The following is a 19,968-nucleotide window of genomic DNA, read 5'->3' on the forward strand; positions in this document are numbered from 1 at the left end:
AAATCACAAGTATTTAAGAATACGTCTACACTGCACTTTCGTCGTTAAAACTTTTGTCGCTCAGAGGTGTGAAAAAACGCTCCCATGAACGACAAAAAAGTATTAATCGCAAAAAGCTCCGGTGCGGACAGTGCTTCTTCAGCAAGAAACATTCTCCTACCACCAAAGCTTCTGACTCTTGTTGGGGGGTGGCTTTATTTTGTTGTCAGGAGAGTTCTCTCCTGGTGACAAAGTAAACTTTGTACCTTACAACGGTGTCGCTATAATGGCACAGCTGCTCCATTGTAAGGTGCGCAGTGTAGACGTAGCCTAAGTGATTGAATTCTCTAGCAGAATCCTTTTGCTAAACTGTGAAGCCAATAAATACTAACATATCTGGTAACCTTGTGCATTTCTGAACTATTAGGTATCCAAACTATTTATTAAGACTTGCATAATAGTGGATTATTACACAGTCAGATCAGTGTTATATCAGTGGTATCCCTTCACCTGGAAAACTGTACTCACTTCTCATCACCTGATCTCAAAAAGGATACAACAAAAACACAAGGGGTTCAGAGACAAGCAACAAGAATGATTAGAGATATGAAATAGTTTCCATATGAATAGAGATTGGGACTGTGTACTTTAGGGAAGACAAAAAAGAAGCAACATGGGAGAGTATACAAAATGATGGATAGTACAAATGAATTACACAGGGTACAGTAATTCCGCAGAGTTACAAACACCAGAGTTACAAACTGACCAGTCAATCACACCCCTCATTTGGAACCAAAAGTACACAATCAGGCAGCAGCAGAAAGCAAAAAAATAAAACCCAACCCCAACCCATATACAATACAGTATTGTGTAAAATATGAACTACTTACCAAAAAAAAAAAGCTGCATTTTTCTTCTGCATAGTAAAGTTTCAAAGCTGTATTAAATCAATGTTCACTTGTAAAAATTTTGAAAGAACAACCGTAATGTTTTGTTAAGAGTTATGAACAACCTCCATTCCCGAAGTGTTCGTAACTCTGAGGTTCTCCTGTATATCTATTCCCCCTTCTCAGAACACAATAATAATGCAGACTAAAAGACAGCAAATCTAGAATTTTATTTTATTTTTTAACACAAGTAGCATGTGAGTTCATTGCCACAAGACAGCATTGAGGCCAAGAGGAGGCCATAAGAAAAAGTGGCCCAGTAATGACAGCGCTAGCCTGGGATCTTGGAAATCCATATTTAATTCACTTACTGACTCAATCTGTAATAGAGGAATAAATAGCACTTCCCTACCTCACAAGGGTGTTGTCAGGATAAACATGCAAGGGGGGACACCCTTCACTGCTTTTGTGGGCCAAGCAAATTACACCTAGCAGGGGTTCCCTTACATTCCTTATTTCACACCTCCACAAACTGTGTGTGTGTCACCTTTCCCTGGCCACCCCATCCATCATGCCCCTCTCCCCATATCATTGTCCCTCATTCTCCATTCCCATGATAGAGGTGGTGTGTGACTCCTCCCCATTTCCATTCCCCCTCCTCTGGGTCTCTGCCCCTCCCGCATCTTCACTCCAGGCATCTTCTGCCATGCCTACCCAGTCACCCAATTCCCTGCTGTCTAGATCCCTGCTTCCCTCATCATCACCACTCCTCAACCCTCATTCCCTTGAGGATGCCTGCTTTGCTCCCCTCACACCTGCACCCACTCTCCTTCTGGGTTCGTGCTTTCCTCCCCATCACTAAGTCCACTTTCTCCCTTATACACCACTCAGGTCTATTCTTGACACCCTATACAATCCCTGCTGCTTCCACACACCCACTCTTGCCCCTGCTTCCTGCTTCCCCCCACCCTCAAATAAACGCTCTCTGTAAAGTTCTCTTATTTCTGTTGGATTCCAGTCTACGGACAATCTCCCCATGCAGCAAGTTAAGTAGCTGCTTCTGATATGCTTAGGTAGCAACAGGGGCTGGCAGGGGGAATCCTTTGCCTACGGAGTGAGGCAGTCCTGTGAATCGGGCTTTTCCAGTGTGCCAATTTGCACCACAATCAGTTGGATTGTGCCCACTGATGTCTAGAAGATTCCTTGTAATTTTGAAATGGATGGAGGCAGAGCTCAAAAGTTATCATGTTAAGGCAAACAAATTGAGTTGAGTATTAGACCTCGCTTCACTTGGCCAGTTAAAGTTGTATGCTCAGATATCACAATAATGGGGAACATACAAGCACCTAAGATAAACATCTTAGCAAGGCGAAAAGAGGACTGGACATTTATATGGATAAATACGAACATTCAGAGTTAAGAGAGTGATCACAAAACAAAAGCTAAAAATAATAATAAAAAAGGGAAGGGATATAAACATTAATGTTACAGGGCACAGAGATTAGGTAGAAACTATATCTATGGTCAAACTGCTCTACAACCAAATTACTGTTGGAATTTGTGTACATCTGATTCTGTCCACTGCCAGAGACAGCATATTGGACTAGATGGACCAATGGGTCTGTCCTAGCACGCAATTCCTTGCGGAAAAGTTGCATGATGATATACTGGTAGAGGCCCTGATCCTGCATTATGATTTACTGGCGAGGACCCCTATCCCAGATGGAATCCCATTGTCATTAGGGTTCAGCATTGAGGCTTTAAACATAATTTCTTTTCAAGTAAGAGGAATACCTTCCAAATTAATGACAAGTTGAAGTGCTCATCCTTAAGGCTTTTGCCGTTCAAGTTGTAGACTCATCAAAAGGATGAGTCACTGGAGAGATATTAATGACTTTGCATTCATGTCCTTTACATTTAAACTTTGATTATTTCAATCAAAACAGTGATAGTTAAGAAGTTTGTGAAATATTTTTCAATTTCCGTTCTTCTACTAGAAAACCAAAAATCACTCAGGAAATATACTAAAAAGATACTATAAAAGATACTATAAATAAGAAAATCTAGTGTTTATAAAGTACTATACTGGTTTCCTGTAAACAGCAAAAGCTGTAAATTACCACTCAAATTCTTATTTATATTTTTCTGGTTTCAACAGAAAATAAAAAAGTAGGCATGTCATATTAATTAAAATTCTCCAAAGAACAAATGTATTTCAGAATCATTTTGATGAACCTGAACCTTTGTTCCAAGGTTTGAAAAACAAACAAAACAAAAAAAACATACATTTTGCCAATGCTGATCCAGTAGGAAATAAACTTTAAATATCGGTAATACTCATAATTTTCAAACTTTAGGTGTAAACAATACCTTATTGGTTGATTACCAATTTATTTTCTTGGTGTAGAATATTTATTACATTATTCATCCTGATAATTAAAAGTTATTTATGAAAAACAGGTAGCTCCTGTGTACTATTATCATTTTACTGGGATAAAAATGCTTACAAATTACTTTTTAAACTCCAGATTTACAATGATATTTTGCTTTCATTTCTTTTATATTCTGTATTGCTTACAGCATATTGATTAATTATATTAACTTGTGTGTACAGTTTCCTAGTACAGTATTTAATTCAAATACATATTTGTAATGACAAAAAAATGGTAAAGAATGATCAATAACTTTTCAGTCTTAGCTATCAACAGTATGAGCAACAGAGATGTTATTTTATGTACAGGTTCAAAGCTAAATATTCAAAATGTGAATATTTTCCTAAATGGATTATAAATTAAGTAGTTGCTATTTAATATAAATGGAATGTCTGCTTCCCTACTTTTTGGATCTTTTCATGGTAAGAACAGTTTATTTTACAATATCTTCTCGAAGTCAGAAGTCATGCAAAATTCAGATTTAGGACCTGATCAATCTCCCATTTAAGTTAATGAATATTTTACCACCAACTTCAATGAGAGCAGATCAGGCCTTTTACATTTCTCCTTAGTATAAATATTTCACATACATATACTTTAGTACACAATATCAAGTACAATGTTCAAATGAAGATGCCATATTAATAATAGCAACAGTATAAAAGTACATTCTATAGAAATGCAGTAATAGCAATTCTACATATCCAAGATATTATAATGAACAATGTTTTCTTTAAAAATGCCGTAACAGAGACGCTATAAGTATACCAACTGACAGACGAAAACACAATTAACAGAGCATCTGCAGACTAGCCAGTACATCCTGAACAGAATTATAGGCAAGTTTAAGAATGAACCACTTTGCAAGTGATTTTACTGGTTTAAAAAACATTCCAACAATTTAACATTTAAAAACAACATAACCCACTACCAGCACTATCAGATTGTAATATAATGTATTAAATTAAAATAATCAATATTATGAATTCATAAACTTAAAAAAATGTAACATACTAATTGTAAATTGTTAAATTCTCCTCTATTAAAAATAGAGCTACAGTATATGCTCTTGCTGAATTGAGAAGGAGAGACTTCATAGTTCTGAAGATCTAAGTCACCTTATCAGAGAACAGTTAAAGCCAGTTTATATTTGGACCATAGCCTATGTGCTGACTAAGTTAAATGTATTTTGACATCTGCTAAAAACAAGTACACCTCTACCTTGATATAATGCTGTCCTCGGGAGCCAAAAAAACTTACCGTGTTATAGGTGAAACCGCATTATATTGAACTTGCTTTGATCCACCGGAGTGTGCAGCCCCACCCCACCCCGGAGCACCGCTTTACCGCGTTATATCCAAATTCGTGTTATATCGGGTTGTGTTATATTGAGGTAGAGATGTACTCTGCAATCCTAACTTAGGCAAAACGTCTATTCAAGTCAGTGGAAATTTGTCCCCAGAAAGGACTTGACCCATAACAATCATTATATATTAATATATATATATATATATTTGAATACCACCGATTACCACACCCAAGTGTGAACCAAAATTTTTGAAACCCAATAAATTTATGTAGGCCTTCTATATGTGAAATACAAATAAAAAAATATAGAATTTATAAGTAGTGTATTGGGGGGAGGAAAGGAACCATAGGCTATCATACTACTTCCATAATTCCTGGTAATTATTTGAAGTTGGCATGAACATATTGATATTTAGTAAACTGAACACTGTAGCTTTAATTGAAGTTTGAATGTTATAAACAGTTAGATGTCTGGCTCTGGCCTGCATTCTAATATCATCAGCAGAACAGAGATGGGAAATATAAACAAACCTTTTAACTAGATTACAGCTTCTAAAATGGCCAAGAAACCCTTCATCAAGAACTTGTGTGACAAAATGTTAAAAGAAGGAAATATTTTGACACAGTAAAGGTTAGAATTAAAAAAAACAAAAAAAAAACCCTAAGTTCTAAACTGGAGTTTGATTATATTTCATTTTCTGAGAAAGATGATTTAAGTTTTCCAATAAGGACTATCCTGGAGAAACTTGATCTAATCCTTCAAAACTTAAATAAAACTTTTCAAAAGAGCACTGCAAAACAGAACATTTTTCAAATGCTTTGTTCTATACTTCAAAATGGAATGTTTTATCAAACTTTGAAATATTAACATAGCCTAGTTTTGAAATAATTTCTTATTTCGAATAGTGTTGAGTCAAGTACAACATACTTAAATTATATGTCATTATCAATTTAAATCTACATTTCCATTTTTTCAAATCTTCACTGACAAACAAAACTCATGTTTTATCCCATGAAACAACCTTCCCACGCCATAGTGAAACTCCAAAACACCCAAACAGGAAATTCTATACTGACAAAATCCAGAGTTTGTCACAAACATCTGAAAACTTTATAACCTTCGTCATGGATTACTCTGCTCATCTACTTTTTATAACATGATGTTATCTTAGTAAAAGCACTACATACATAAAAATTCTTCCTTCTATTAAGACAGTAGTTAAGAGATTTTAGGCCCTGATCCTGCAAAGATTTACTTGCAGGCTTAACTTCACACAGAAGTCTCACTCAAGTCAATAAAACTGAGCACATCCATAAAGCTCTGCAGGATGAGAACCTTAGACCATCATTTAAAACTGTTAAACGTATGTTAATCTCAATCACATACTTGGTAGTAAGAATATGTAAGAAAGGGCTGAAACATCAGTTGTTTGATGTAGCTGGTACCTAGTATGGCCACATCCTACGAAGACATAAGCATGTGCCATTCACTGGGATGTGTAAAATTAGGTATATGTATAAGTCCTTGTAGGATCAAGAATTGTACACATGCATACACACTTAATTTAAAGGAAAACAAAATGCAAAAGTTATTAATACTCCACAGTAGCTTAAAATTATTAATTAAAATTATTGGCAAATTAAAATTTCATTGCAACCTATGAAAAAATGAAGTATTATAAATGAAGATAGTAAAACTAATCACATTTATTATATAGATTTAGGTTTAAATTCTATTATACTGATCAGTTCTATTTTTCTCTTAGCTATCCTTATATTTGTTTCCTTTGGCAGCAACGTGTGTGGCAACATTATTGCAAGCTTCTCTTTATTTAAATGTTGAGAATATCACCATTTGATCCAGAAGGATTTGTTGTGCAAACAGTTGACAACTGTTCTGGCTCCCCCACTTGGGAATTTCTCTTCACTCTTAGAGCAGCTAGGCTAGTTATGCAATGACTGAAAGACCCTAAAACTGAAGCTTCAATTTTCATTTCAAATAACTGTAAAGTTCTTTGATAAATCACAAAAGCAACTTCTGACTTAAATGCTTAGGTTGATGAAAATCTACAGTTGTCTGAAAACCTGAGAATTTTAATCTTAAAAATACTGGACCTGACTCTCCTCTCACTCTGGAATAAAACAAATAAAATGAATAATCAGCTCTGCAGGGTTTAGTTACCAGCAATAGTGTTAACATTTTTAAACTTTCTATGCTGTTATGTTTAAATCATCTCTGTACAAGAAAATTAACTCTGCTATAGTAAAATGATCACAGTGCATTCCACATCTTAATCCCAGAGAAATGAATTAATCCTTTATTTTCTGTTCTAATGGAAATTAATATAAATTTCTAAAAGAATTTTCAAAAATATCACCTATTCAGTTTTTAAAGACATTAGTGTTCATGAAAAGAGTGCCAACTTGACAGGGTTGAATCCTCTTTTTCTCCAGAGAACTGAAGTAGCACCAGCAATTCAAGAACTTCTCTGAACTGTCGTGACAATGTGCCTCAATCCTATTTCAGATGAACCACCTCTAGTAATGAGAGGGGCATTCATGCCACCTTCCATAATTTATTCCTTAGTCACTCAGATTTGTGAGATAGGAAGTAATGGAGATTTTTGTGATGTGGACATCTGTCATCTAGGAGCTCAACTGAGATGGTCAACACATTTCAGAAAGGTCAATGACTAGTTATCACATGGTAGTGACTTTGGTTCCTCTTGCTGGATTCAAGTTAACAATCTAGATGTACTCCATTATCAACTCCCTGAGCCATACAGTTCCTTTTTTAAAAAAAAAAACTTCAGCCAGCATAACCAGATATTAGATTAAGAATAATTTAAGATGTGTTTGTATACACACAAATGCATACACACGCACAACTTCATAATTATCTTACACTTCACTCTGTTTAGGCAGCATTAGCAAAGAAGCTAATGAATTCATGAGTAAAAGGCCTGAACCTCCCTCTCACTTTTAGGTGGTTAATCTAAAAATAGATACTATATAAATGTAATTAACAATCAAAGAATGATTTGGGGTCATAACTGCTAAAGTTAGTTAAAATATTAGCACAATTTATTTGCATTAACTGTACTTAAACACTGAAACCCCTTATGTATTACAGGAAAGTAGATCTGAGGCTCCAACCTTATTGTAAAATTTCATTCCATGTTCCTTTTAATAACTAATGTGTATTTTGGTTCTTATACAGGCTAAATTAACCTTATTGGCAGCTGTATGAGTAACATTAATCCAGGTAACAATCTGAAAAAAAATTTTTTTACAGACATTAACAAATGAAAAGTAAAGAAGGCTCTCTATTATAAGCTGTGTCTTGCTCCTGTTGAAGTGACTGTCAAAACTCTCATTGATTTAAATGAAACCAAAATTGGGGAATTCATTTTCAAAAGCCTCTATGACTAAGGGCCCAAGTCTCAATTTCAAAGTAACTTAAGCTCTTATCTCCTAAGTCTCATTGAAAGTCAATGAGATTTTGGCTTCTAAGTGTCTAAGTCACTTTGAAAATGATACGTAGGCATTTTTGAAAATTTTACCCTAGGCCATTTATAACTAAGGCCCCTATTCTGAGAACTGCACTTGTGGGCTCTTACACTGCATGAAGCCTCACAGAAGTCAATGGAACTCCACATGGGCATAAGGGTCTACCACCAAAGAGTAGCTTGCAGGAGTGAGGTCAAGGACTTAATGCTGATTCACAAGCTAACATTGTAGTTACTGGCTGTGTTCCTGAATGCTGATCTCCCATACATAAAATCACTGTGAAGAATACAGTGAAACAGTCTATTGACAGATTAGTAACAAAAAGCCTGAGTGAAAAACAAAACAGACAGTTTTTTGTTAGTAAAGTTGTTAATGATCCCACCAAGGCTCGGTTTTTCCTAAGAGATGCAGAGAACACTAAACTCCCAATGAAGAGAGCAAGGGTCAGGACCGGAGAAAGGTAACAAGTTTTGTTTAAGGAGAACAACAACACTGCTTTACAAAAACATTTATACTTGATTAAAATAAAGATCAGCATGCTTACCTAAAATAACTAACAAACCAATAAACTGATCACAAAGTTACTACTGGATAAGCAAGAAAAGACAGATAATTTTTAATTTAAAAATATCAAGGTACAGGTCTGGCCTGAATAAGATCTTTAAATGTTTTCCTTGTTGTTAAACTGGTATAGCCTAAATATAGTTATTGTAGATTCCTTATAAATTCAAAATTAACTTTCCAGACATACATTTTTGGTAAAGAAAATGAATAAGAGACACAAAAAATAATTACTAATGTTGGATATACAAATGATCCAGTTAAGCAATAGGGAAAAATACATAAATGTTCCTCAATGCCTAAAAAAAAAAAATCAATCAAAAATCTTGAATATTTTCCTATGATATTAGCATAAAGACTTAAAAACAGAACAAAAAAATGCTACTTAGTAATAATTGTTGGTTCCTAACAGGTTCCCATAATTCCAGTTGATAGATGCAGTTCTTAGAAAATTATTAAATATTTCATATTATGGCAGCATATTGAAAAGCCCTATTAGAGTTAAGGCCTTCTTGCAGTATAGTGCACTATAAGCCACAGAAATAGACTGTCCCTGCTCTGAATGGATTATCATCTAAGGCCTTGGACCTATATTCCACAAGATAAGCTTCAGTGAAATCAGTGATGGTCTGCCAGCAGAGACCTGACTGTAGAATCAGAGCCTAAGCAAGCTAAGGTTTCAAACATAGTTCCTCTCTATGGAGAAGAATCTGTCAAGATACTGGGTTAACAGATCAAAACTGGGATTTTAGAAATTTTACTCATTTTTTTTTTACTGAGAAACCAGTTTAATTTACATATTTTTTAACATTAAACCAGTAAAGAAAGCGTTGCCCTATGTAATAAATAACAAATTATCCATCTGAATATCTGTGTTTGCACAATAAATTGCAGATGGACTTGAAATAACACTGATATTGGGGGCATAATCTTGAACATAGTATATAGGTTTTTATGTGCAGATGAAACACATCAACGGTAACTCAGAGTAAGAAAAGAACTATTTACAGGATAGCAGGTTGGTATGAAACATGAAAAAAATGTTATTCCCGGATAAGCTTTTAGTTGTGTGTTTCCACTGTTGCTTGTAGTAAAATAAATAGACAACCACGGTTCTCAAGAATGAGCTCCTATACATATTTGCTGATCTTTAAAAGAAATATTACTTTACAAATTTGATTTTTAAATAATTCTGAATACAGCAAGTTGTTTTGTCTTCACAAGCAAAATAGAAAACTAAAAGCAAGACAATTCTACCTAACTATAGTAACATTTGCTACTCCAATCTCTTCTAACAATATTTGTCAAGTATCCTTCTAAATTTATTTTCCTACAATCCTTTCCAACCTGATCAAATTGTTGTTTTCATATTGCCAACTTGATCATGAAATTGCTGCTTTACACAAAATATTTTTTGCTGATGCAAATTCTGGGATCAGAGATACATAAGCATTTATAAGTGAAGGCTTTTTTGTGTATTCCTCTTCAATACAGGATAAAGATGCATATATGAAGCTGAATCCCATTTTGCTGAGATGCCCCACTGAAATGCACAATCCCTGGCCTACCTCACAGTTCAGAAATACCTTGCATTATTTACTAAATTAATAGCACATAGTTCTCTTTTTTAAAGACAGTTACATGAAAAACAAACACAAATTATTCGCAGACAACAGTGATTTTTAAAACAAGTGTCCTTGTAAAAGAGATGACATTGAAATATAAAACCAGTTTATCATTAACTCCTAAACTGTTTCTTCTGGATTCTTATGACTCTAAAAGGACTTTTCTGATGTTGTCCTGAAAATATATTCAGAAGTTTTATTGTCATCCTAAATCGTACAAAACTCAGATTTTTTTGACATGTGAATCTTACATTAATAAAGAAACTGGTTAGTTAAAACTGAAAGTGGTACCTAGGCCAGACAACTATTTAGTGCAGCACAAATACTGCTGGACAGGTTTGGCCTTCCTATCAGAAAACCATGAAAAAAAAATTAACATAATTTTTAACAAGAGCTAACTGTTTACTGTAGCTAAGTATTGAGATGATTTATTGCATAGGCCCTGATCTTGCTAATATTTATATATTAGAGTAGTTCCATATTGGGACTACTCAGATGCTTAAAGTAAAGTAAGTACATAAATCTTTGTAGGATCAGGGCCTTAATGATTATGTAACTAAGTTTATTTATTCAGATTGTTAACAATGGCAACATGCAACTACACAAAACAAAGATGATAAATTCCAAAGTGTTTCCAGCTCCATATTATTCTTTTTGTCATTTGAATTTCCTATTTTGACATAGGAAATACAAGCACTTTTGAAAGAAATCATAAATAAAACAAACCTTGGCCCAAATACCTGTTAATACTTCACCTACTTCTCTACACCGGAAAACTATTTATTAAAAAGACAACTACCCATGAAAACCAAAAGACAAATACAGCTCCCAGAAACAGCAAATCCCCAAATCAGAAGCAGCTCCAAAAAGAGAGGGATATTGGAACACACTTGAGGGTACCACTAGCAATGCTTGATCATCATCTACTCCATGACATTTCCTCATTAACTGAAAAATAAATAAAACTGAGGCAGGACACAGAGAAAGGTTTCCACTTCCTCAAAGAGTGAGTAAAAACTGACAGATATGAACACTATAATATCTTCTGCCCAAAGAGGGGCATGAAGGTTAGAGTAAGACACAAAACTGAAGTGTTTCATTTGAGCAGGAAAAATAAGCCACTTTGCCAAACCAGTAAACAATCAAACTATCATCAAAGCTAAAAGATGGATCCAGAAAACAAACACCTTCCCAACCCCCAGCCCCCAAAACTGCCTGCCCTAGAGCGAGAGGCAGAGCTGGGAGGAAGTATTGCTTCCCCACACACAAACACACTTACCTTGGCTGCACCCCACTTTTATTCCCTTCCCTGGAGCAGTGGAGAAAGAGACACACACAAAGGGTAATAAAGGGGGAGGAGGGGAGAGCAGGGGGTGGGGGAGCTGGTGAACTGGCTGCTGCTCCTGTGTGTGTGTGTGTGTGGTGAGGTGTCTCCAGCCAGGGCCAAGCAGCATTAGCAAAGAGAGAGAAGGGACTGTGTTGCTAAGAGGCTTTTGGTCTCTTTCTCTCTCCTCTGACGGCCAAGGGGGGGAAGAAACTCTCCTTCTCTCCCTGTGTCTCCCTGGGATCCTCTAGCTGGGCTGGGCTAGGGGGAGAAACTCAGGCTCCTCACACCAACCCCCTCCCCCTCCCCACACACCAATTCAAGATGGAATTAGTGCTCTGTCCCTTTAACAATATAAATAAAAGGTCCCCCAGTCTCCCCCTCTCTCTTCATCATCAGCTGCTGCTGCTGCTGAGGCTCTGGCTCTGCCTGGGAGAAAGATGGGAGGCTGCTACTGCGCATGCGCCCCAAGGGGGCTCGGTGGGTTGAAGGGGGGAGGGAAAGAGATTTCTCTCCACAATGCACCGCGCGGCAAACGAACCCGGAAGGAGATGCCGTCGAGGGAAAGGAAGTTGCGGGATGGGGAGGGAAGTGGAGCGGAAGTGAGTGGGCGGGCGTAAAAGGGGCAGAGTTGAGGCGAGTCAAGAGTGGGCGGGGGGAAGGGAGGAGCGGGCGGTGCCGTCAGGGGCATGTGACCCGGAGCGATGTGCGCGGGGGGTGCCGGGAAGGTTTCTGAGGCACTAGCGGGCGAAGGGGAGGGTTGCTCCGTTGGAGTCCGAACCACGCGCTCAGGCGGAGGCGGGCGGGAGGGAGCCAGCGGCGAGCGGAGCCGACCTAGGTAAGGGTTCCGCGGGAGCGGGGCTACGGGGGCGGGAGCCCTGACCTGGGGCGGGCGGAGGGTGGCGGGGTCCCGTGGGGCGGGCAGGCTCCCCCCAGCCGCGCTGTGTCCCGCTCCCCGTTCGTTGGGGCCAGGTGTCCTACGGCGGGAAGGCCGCTTGCCGGTGCCCTGCCCCGGGGCGCTGGGGCCCTGCGGCAGCGCGGGGCGGGGGTGATGCTCATGGAGGCTCGGAGTTGAGGTCTAAGGAGGCGCGTCGTGGGACTCCTGCCGGCACCGCTGAAAGGCACCGCGAGAGTCTTCACTGCCCAGACCGCAAGCGCTTCCTGCCTAGCGAGCCCGGCGCTGATCCGGGTGGCCGCGCTTGGTCTTGGGAGCAACTCCGGGTTACCTGCTCTGGCAGGTTGGAAAAAACCTGAGTCGCCGCAGTTCGTCCCCAGTGACCTCCTAACAGAGCCGCATTGGTGTCTGGTGTGTGTCCGCTTCCAGAGCGCTTTCCCTTGAAACGCTCCTGTTCCGTGCTTACAGATGCTGACGCCTTCTGTGTTGCAAAGGGATGCGTTGGGGAATTCTTTAGAAGAAAGATCAGACTTTAACTCGGACTTAATGTAGCTTAATTCTGCTCCTGGGCATTTACTTGTGCTGGTCAAAGGCACTTCTTTATTATTATTATTATTATTATTATTATTTTTCTTGTGAGCAATGTAGTTGCTGCTTAAGTGATTGGGACTTTGCTGTATTTCTACGTTTTGTAGAGGAACTAAAGCTGTGTCACACCAAGCTCTTTAACATTGCAACTAGTTTTGTTTCTTAGGCACTGAAGATGAAAGCTCTTGTAATTTTACAATTGAAGGGATTACAATACCTCAAACTAAATTTGTGAAAAATTGAATTAGCTAATTTTATTTACAAAGGTGGTTATAACTTCCTTATCATGAACATAAATAACTGCCCTTAAAAATTGGATCGTGTATGTTTGTGTGAGTTAATGTGATCAACAAAGGCAGAATTTGGGTGTAAAAAAGGTGGGGGTACTTTTCCAAACTTGACCCATGTGGATCACCAGAATAAGAAGCCACAATCACTGTGGATTGTGCATCCTATGAGAGCTCTTCTGGACTCTTTAAGCTAGGCTCCCCTTTGGTGGGTTTTCAGCCATGCCTACACTACTACTAAGCTAGTTTTAGGCTTTGTCTCACTAGCACTTTTGTCGGTATAACTTATGTTGCTCAGGAGTGTAAAAAACCACCTCCCCTTCCCCTGAGTGACATAAGTTTTATACCAACAGAAACACTGGACTGTACAGAACTGTTGGCAGGAGAGCTTCTCCCTCGGACATTACTGCCACGCAAGGAGGTGGTTTTATTATGTCAAGTGGAGAGCTCACTCCTGCTAGCATAGAGCGGCTACAGGAACGATCTTGCAGTGTCACTGCTGTAAGCTCGCTAGTGTAGATGTATGCTGATGGACTCAATTAAACTTTCTTTGGTTGCATTTGGTTCTTTGGGATTAAAGTAATTGAGGGTCCTCTCTCAAATGCCAACCACTTACAGCACTAAAATGAGTCATTACAGATCTGTAAAAGTCCCTTTCCTTTCTTATGACAAATGAAATTGTAACACCTTAATGAAAGGAAGAGGTTAGGGCAGGTCGCATATTTTGGAGCTACTGTTGTTTGAGTCACATAAGATAGGTCTTCACTGCACTGTTAACATGGGTGATTGGCATGATGGTTAGTCTAGTCCATTTGTGAGCGTCCCCATAGCAAATCACTACCTATAATATTATGTCCTCATTGCTTCTGCACTTGTCAGTGTATATCTGGGATCAAAGCCCATGCTTCTTTGTGCTGAGATGCTCTAGGATTCTTTCGCTGTCGATTGTACAACTTTTCTTACCCTCGTGAGGAACTGCGGGATGTGCATGGGAGGACTGTCAGCAGAGTGACTTTGATTTTTACCTGCTTCCTCATTGCAAAGTGGGCATGTTTCAGCCAAACCTAGGATACTGACCTTGGCATCCAGCCATGTAAGCTAGCCCAGGCTTAAAGCACCTCCGAAGCCTGGTCAGATGGTTTTCTGGGTGGATGGTAAGCATGGCAGGGCTAAAACCTAGGGTTAGCTGTCCACTGAAGACTACCCACAGACATCTTTGCTGGTTTTTGGGGTCAAAATTTGAGCCATTCAATGCAACCATAACAGTTAGACTTTTTTTTGTGAAAGCTGAAATTCTGTAAAGCATGATAGTAGCTTCAGAAAAATGTCAGGCATATGAGCCTTACTCCTGGGGGAGTAATGTGCAGAATTTATGTTCCCCACAGATTTCTTTGCTTCCCTGCAGAAAAAATGACTTTTTGGCAGGGAAGCAAAAGGAAGCCAAAAGTGCAGTCATGTGATCGTCCCCATCAGTATGTTTTGGGTGTCAAGGGCAGCTGGCAGAGAGATAAATCACTGTGGGGCAGGAGGTAGGACTGGGGAAGACCCGCTGGTGGCTCCTACCTTGTACTAGGCTTAGCTGCTAGTCCTGGCTGGGCTCGGGAGGATGGGATTTTCTTTTCCCTTGCATGGCATCTGAGGCTGGGTCAGACACACCCCCAGACTTCTTCCCTGGCTGCAGGAAGCTCTGCAAATTCGTCTCCCCCTGACCTCTGTACAGGGAACTGCTCCCCCATCTGTCCCACCCCCATGCATCCAAACCCCCTCATTTCCAGATCCTCCTGCTGAGCCTCAGCCCCCATTCTCACTCAGAACCCCCACTCCCTCTGCTCCTGGACCACCCTGATGAGCCATCCACACCTGGATCCCCACCGAGCCCCAACCAGCTGCACATGGATCCCCACACCACAGAGCCCCACTCCCTGAGCATCTCTACCCCCCCGAGCTCCCCACACCTCCCTCCTGAGCTCTGTCCCCCAATCCAGACTTGCCTGCCCAGAGCCCCAACCACCTTCACGTGTATCCCCCTTCAGAGTCCCATTACCATTGCACCCAGAACCCCTCAACAAGACCTTGTGCATCCAGATGCCCCCTGCAGCCAGATGCCCCACTGAGCTGCCCACACTCAGATTGCCCCACAGAGAACCCTCTCAACCCACACCTGGGTCCCCCAACACTAAGCCCCTCCATGCTTGGATCCTGCCTTGCTGAGCATGGCTGCCCACATGGAGGGTCAGGGACCTGGGATGTTTCTGTGGCAGGCCCAGTCCTTGCAATGTGTCAGGATTGGGTGCAGCCTCACCACTGAGTCCATGTCCTGGGGGCAGCTGCACAGTGATCTACCATGTGCAGCCAGTGGCCTGTGCTCCCCCGTGCCATGCTAGAGCCTCCACATTTATTTGACAAATAAAAGTTGCAGAATTTTTAACTTTTTGGTGTAGAATGCCCTCAGGAGAAAAGCATGTTGCAGCTGTTTCTGATCCTGGAGATGAACTGAATTCACACTCTATTGATTGTAGGTACCATTAAGGGAAGTTTATGCCTTGTCTACACTACAGACTTCTGCCGGTACAGCTATGCTGTAGTGTAGATTCAGCTGCACTGGCAAAACTGCTTTTACTGGTACACAGTGTGGTTTGCTGTTTTGTCTGCATCCACGGTAGATACTGTAGCAGGGTGCTGGTGCAAAAGCACCTAATTAGCTCCTGCCCAGTCAGCTCCAATCAGGGGAAACAGATTGGGGCTGATGGAAAAGGCCTGATGCTGGCCTCAGGTTTGGCAACACCTGCTGGCCTGACAAGCCAAGAGCTATAAAGGCTGGGAGGGAGCTGGGAGGTGCCAGGGTGAAGTCAGTCAGGGAGGGAACTGGAGGCCTCCTAGCTAAAGACTGCCTCTGCCTGTAAAGGAGGTGACTAATCCTGCAAGATTTCTATATAGACAGACACTGGTGGTGGGAGAACCTTGTATAAATAGACACGGGTGTTTCACAGCCCTGAAGCCTCTCTGAGCCTTATTGGGGGCAGCAAACAGGCCCCAGGAAGAGGGGCAGGAGGTGGAGCCCTGATACAGTACACAAGCTCTCCTAGTGTGGACCTAGCTTTAGCTACAGTGGAGGTGATTTGAAACTTTTTGACTAGTAGCTTTTATGTAATATTATCAAAGGCCAGAAAGGACCATTAGGATCGCTGTGATTTGTGTAACACAGGACATTGAATTTCACCCAGTAGTTTATGTATCAAGCTCATAATATGTATACTGTAAATGAAGTATTAACCTCGCTGAGAATATATATAATTATGCACACAAGGCCTGATTCTGCTACTTTTATTCTCAATTGGTAGGTCTATTGAACTCACTGGATTACATACTAAGTGTGAGTGTGCCATATTCCAGCACTTAATTTTAATTGAGTTTTATTTATTAACTTAAGTATGTCTGAATTGATAGTTCAAATTTATTAAGAAGGCAGTCTGAGGGCTAAATCAAGTGTAAGATCTTAATTTCATTAATATGTTACAAAGAAGCTTTGTAACTAAAGAAAATCTGAGCATACACCAGTCTTGCAGAAGGCTACATTCTTTTTGTTTCTAAAAAGTAGAAAAATCTATCTAAACTATTGGGGTTCACTGTGCATCTTAGCTTTTCAGAGTACCTGCTATGATTGATCTGCTGCTGCATCTATTTTTAGCTGAGGATGTGGGCACGGAGGGAGGAAGAATTCAGTCTTTTTACAGCAAACTGGTGATCAAGTTAGGTGAATATCTAATTTTTTGTTATGAAAGTGCAGGTTGTTGTTCTACTCAGTAAGAGAGGTGACTTACTGACAGATTGTCAGTAAGAATGGGAAATGCCTTTCTCCATATAATTAGTTTAAATCACTGTGCCTTTAAAACTGACCCCCATGTACATTGGAAATAGACTCTTCACTAAAACATGTATGTCTAGACCTGTATTGACAGTTGCCCACAGAGGTGTTCTGCCTTACTAAAAGGTAACTAGAGAACAAGTTTCTTCTTGAAAGGTAAAACATAATAGAAAATTTGACTTTGATGGTAGGATGAAACTGATTTATAATGAGGACATTCCTGGTTTAGTGGAATCACCTAACATAGAATACATATACAAATTTACAAGTTTTTTATGGGTTGTTTGTGCCCTCATGACAAGTTACTAGATTAAAATATAAAAAATTGTGGCTTTAAAATCACTACAGCCATTTGGGGAGCAAATTAACAACAAGTGCATTCAATGAGTAATTGGCAAGTCGTAGGACTTTTGTTGCCTTTATCGTCTGATATAGAAAAAGATTTGGGCTGAAAGCACAAAGGAGGACTTACAATAAGCAATTCTTATGTAACTTTGTATGGGATCCATAGTTCATCTAATCCAGAGATTTCTATAATAGCATTATGTTTTCAATGCTTATGCATCCTAACATCTTGTCAGCTTTTTTACCACAGGTGTAAATTGAGCTGTCTTCACTGAGCTGTCTGCAGTGATGCCCAGGTCCCTTTCTTGAGTAATAGTTAATTTAGTTCAATTTTTTTCCCTCCAATGTGCATTACTTTGTATTTATCAACATGACTTCATCTGCCATCATGGTACCCATCCAAAAGCCCATCTCTTGTAGGCATACTAGTATCCTGTTAGTGGCAGTAGTTGCATCAGTGCTGAATGAGAGAAATAGTTGAACGTTGTCTGCAGATTGTTGGCAGATAAGGTCTGGTCTACACTAGGAATTTATGTTGGTATAGCTGTCTCTTCTGGTGACCTAGCTACTGCATCTTGGGGAGGTGGGCTTCTCCCATCAGTGTAAGTAGTGTCTACAGTGAAGTGTGCTGCTACAGCATCTTAAGTGTAGACATGAGTCACTGGGAGAGACAGTGAGACATCAGGGGTGTCAAAGGTGTGGAAGAGAAATGGGGGGAAATAGTATGGATCCTTGTGGAACTCTGCACTTGAGAGCTTTTGGAAAGGAGGAGTAATTCCTTTCCAGAAGACTGATGAGTGGTGAGAGGTAATGATTGGAACCACTGTAATTCTGTTATATTTATTCTTAGTGTTAAGGCTTATTAATATTACATTTAAGGTCTGCTGTATGAAATGCTGCAGAGAGGTCCATCAGTATGAGCATTAAGATTTTGCCTGTGTCAGTGGTCAAAAGTGCCACTAGAGTTGCCTCAGTGCTGTGCCCTGGTCCAAAGGCTGATCGTAATGCATCCAGGACATTAGAATAATAGAATATCAGGGTTGGGAGGGATCTCAGGAGGTCAATTAGTTGATTCATGTGCTTTCTTAATTATTTTGCCCAGGAATGGAAGGTTAGAGAGACAATAGTAGCTGGAGAGGTTATCAGAGTCGAGAGAGCTTCTGAAGAACTGGGTGGACTATTGCATTTTTCAAGGAGTTTGGCAAGTATACTTCTTTGAACAAGGCCAGAACTATTTCTGTTAGTATTTGGCATAGCTAATGTTTGCTGGCTCTCACCATCCTGTACCATTAAAATGGCCAGATCGAGTACGGAGCTGACCATCCTAGTCACTGAATGGCACCTCTGAAAACAATGGCAGATATTTCTGAAGAAAATTGAAAATTCCTTTTTAATATTGTGTAATAAATATTGTGCTACTGAAGGGGTTATTTGAAGCAGTTTCATATGTAGAATTCGACTGACTTTGGTGACATTACTGACTGTGGAATCTTTTATTTTAAAACAATGCGCTGATTACATACCCAGCAAAATCAAGAGAGGGAAAAATAAATATTTGGTTATTTAATATTCAAAGTACACTCACTGTGCCAAAAAAAAAGCATACTCTTCCAACTTTTTTGAATATTAACATTTGATAGACATGGCTGGCTTGTTAAATGTGGTAATTGGGCATGTCATCTAATGTAATAAAATTGCCAGAAACAGCATGTCCTAGGTAGTGTAAAGATGCTCACTCAGTAATATGGTAACATACTGTTAAATGGAGATCTGATGTATATTACTTTTTCTCCAAACAAAAGCTTACTGTTGTAATGATTTTTTGTGTCTGATATTTACATGGCAAGGATTTGTAAACCTGTTAAAACTTCCTAAATAAGAGAATAATTATACCTGAGCTTGATGGCAGACAAAGCACTTATATATTGGGACTGTGGTTAGTGTGAATACAGAAGGGCAGTGAGTGTTGACAGTGTCCCTTCGCTTATTTGCCACTCAAAATAGCTTTGTGAAAACTTCCCCTTTTTAACAAGGGCAACCCTCTTAGTTTTGTGTTCTAGTAACTTTTCGGAAAGCGCTTCTTCAGCTTTTTCTTGCTTTCTGTAGCTTTTACCACTGCCAACTGAAATTTCTCAAAATGTAAATGTTAAGGACAGTTGACAGTTCTGTACAACTCTGGTTGTCAGGTGTTCTCCAGATTCTAAACTTTATCCTTGAAAATAAAGCCATTCAGTGCCTTGTTCTTGGATGCTATCCTGCTTCCTCCACTACCTCATGGCAAGCAGGCAGGCAAGCAAGCAAACAAAAACAAAACAAAAAAAGAAACTACTGTAGGATGCCATCTTCTAAAGAATCATACCAA

The 19,968-nt window shown here is 39.6% G+C and overlaps 2 protein-coding genes across 14 annotated transcripts in view; one reads left to right on the forward strand and one right to left on the reverse strand.

Annotated features, from left to right (window-relative positions):
* MBD5 (methyl-CpG binding domain protein 5) overlaps window positions 1-12,259 on the reverse strand; it is a 221,071-nt gene extending 208,812 nt beyond the window's left edge. For 5 of the 6 annotated variants that reach the window (XM_039493824.1, XM_039493821.1, XM_039493823.1 and 2 more), the window contains exon 1: window positions 11,582-12,259. The gene's annotated coding sequence lies outside the window, so the exon portion shown is untranslated. The remainder of the gene's footprint in view (window positions 1-11,581) is intronic. The other variant, XM_039493829.1, reaches the window with a different exon arrangement.
* The window catches only part of ORC4 (origin recognition complex subunit 4), a 52,081-nt gene continuing 44,200 nt past the window's right edge, over window positions 12,088-19,968 (forward strand). For 2 of the 8 annotated variants that reach the window (XM_039493830.1, XM_039493837.1), the window contains exon 1: window positions 12,317-12,464. The gene's annotated coding sequence lies outside the window, so the exon portion shown is untranslated. Of the gene's footprint in view, window positions 12,107-12,209; window positions 12,229-12,315; window positions 12,465-16,262; window positions 16,305-16,326; window positions 16,511-18,708; window positions 18,808-19,968 lie in introns of those variants that run through there. The other 6 variants (XM_039493832.1, XM_039493835.1, XM_039493834.1 and 3 more) reach the window with 6 other exon arrangements.

The sequence above is a fragment of the Mauremys reevesii genome, linkage group 11, assembly GCF_016161935.1.
Source record: "Mauremys reevesii isolate NIE-2019 linkage group 11, ASM1616193v1, whole genome shotgun sequence".
Classification (NCBI taxonomy): Eukaryota; Metazoa; Chordata; order Testudines; family Geoemydidae; genus Mauremys; species Mauremys reevesii.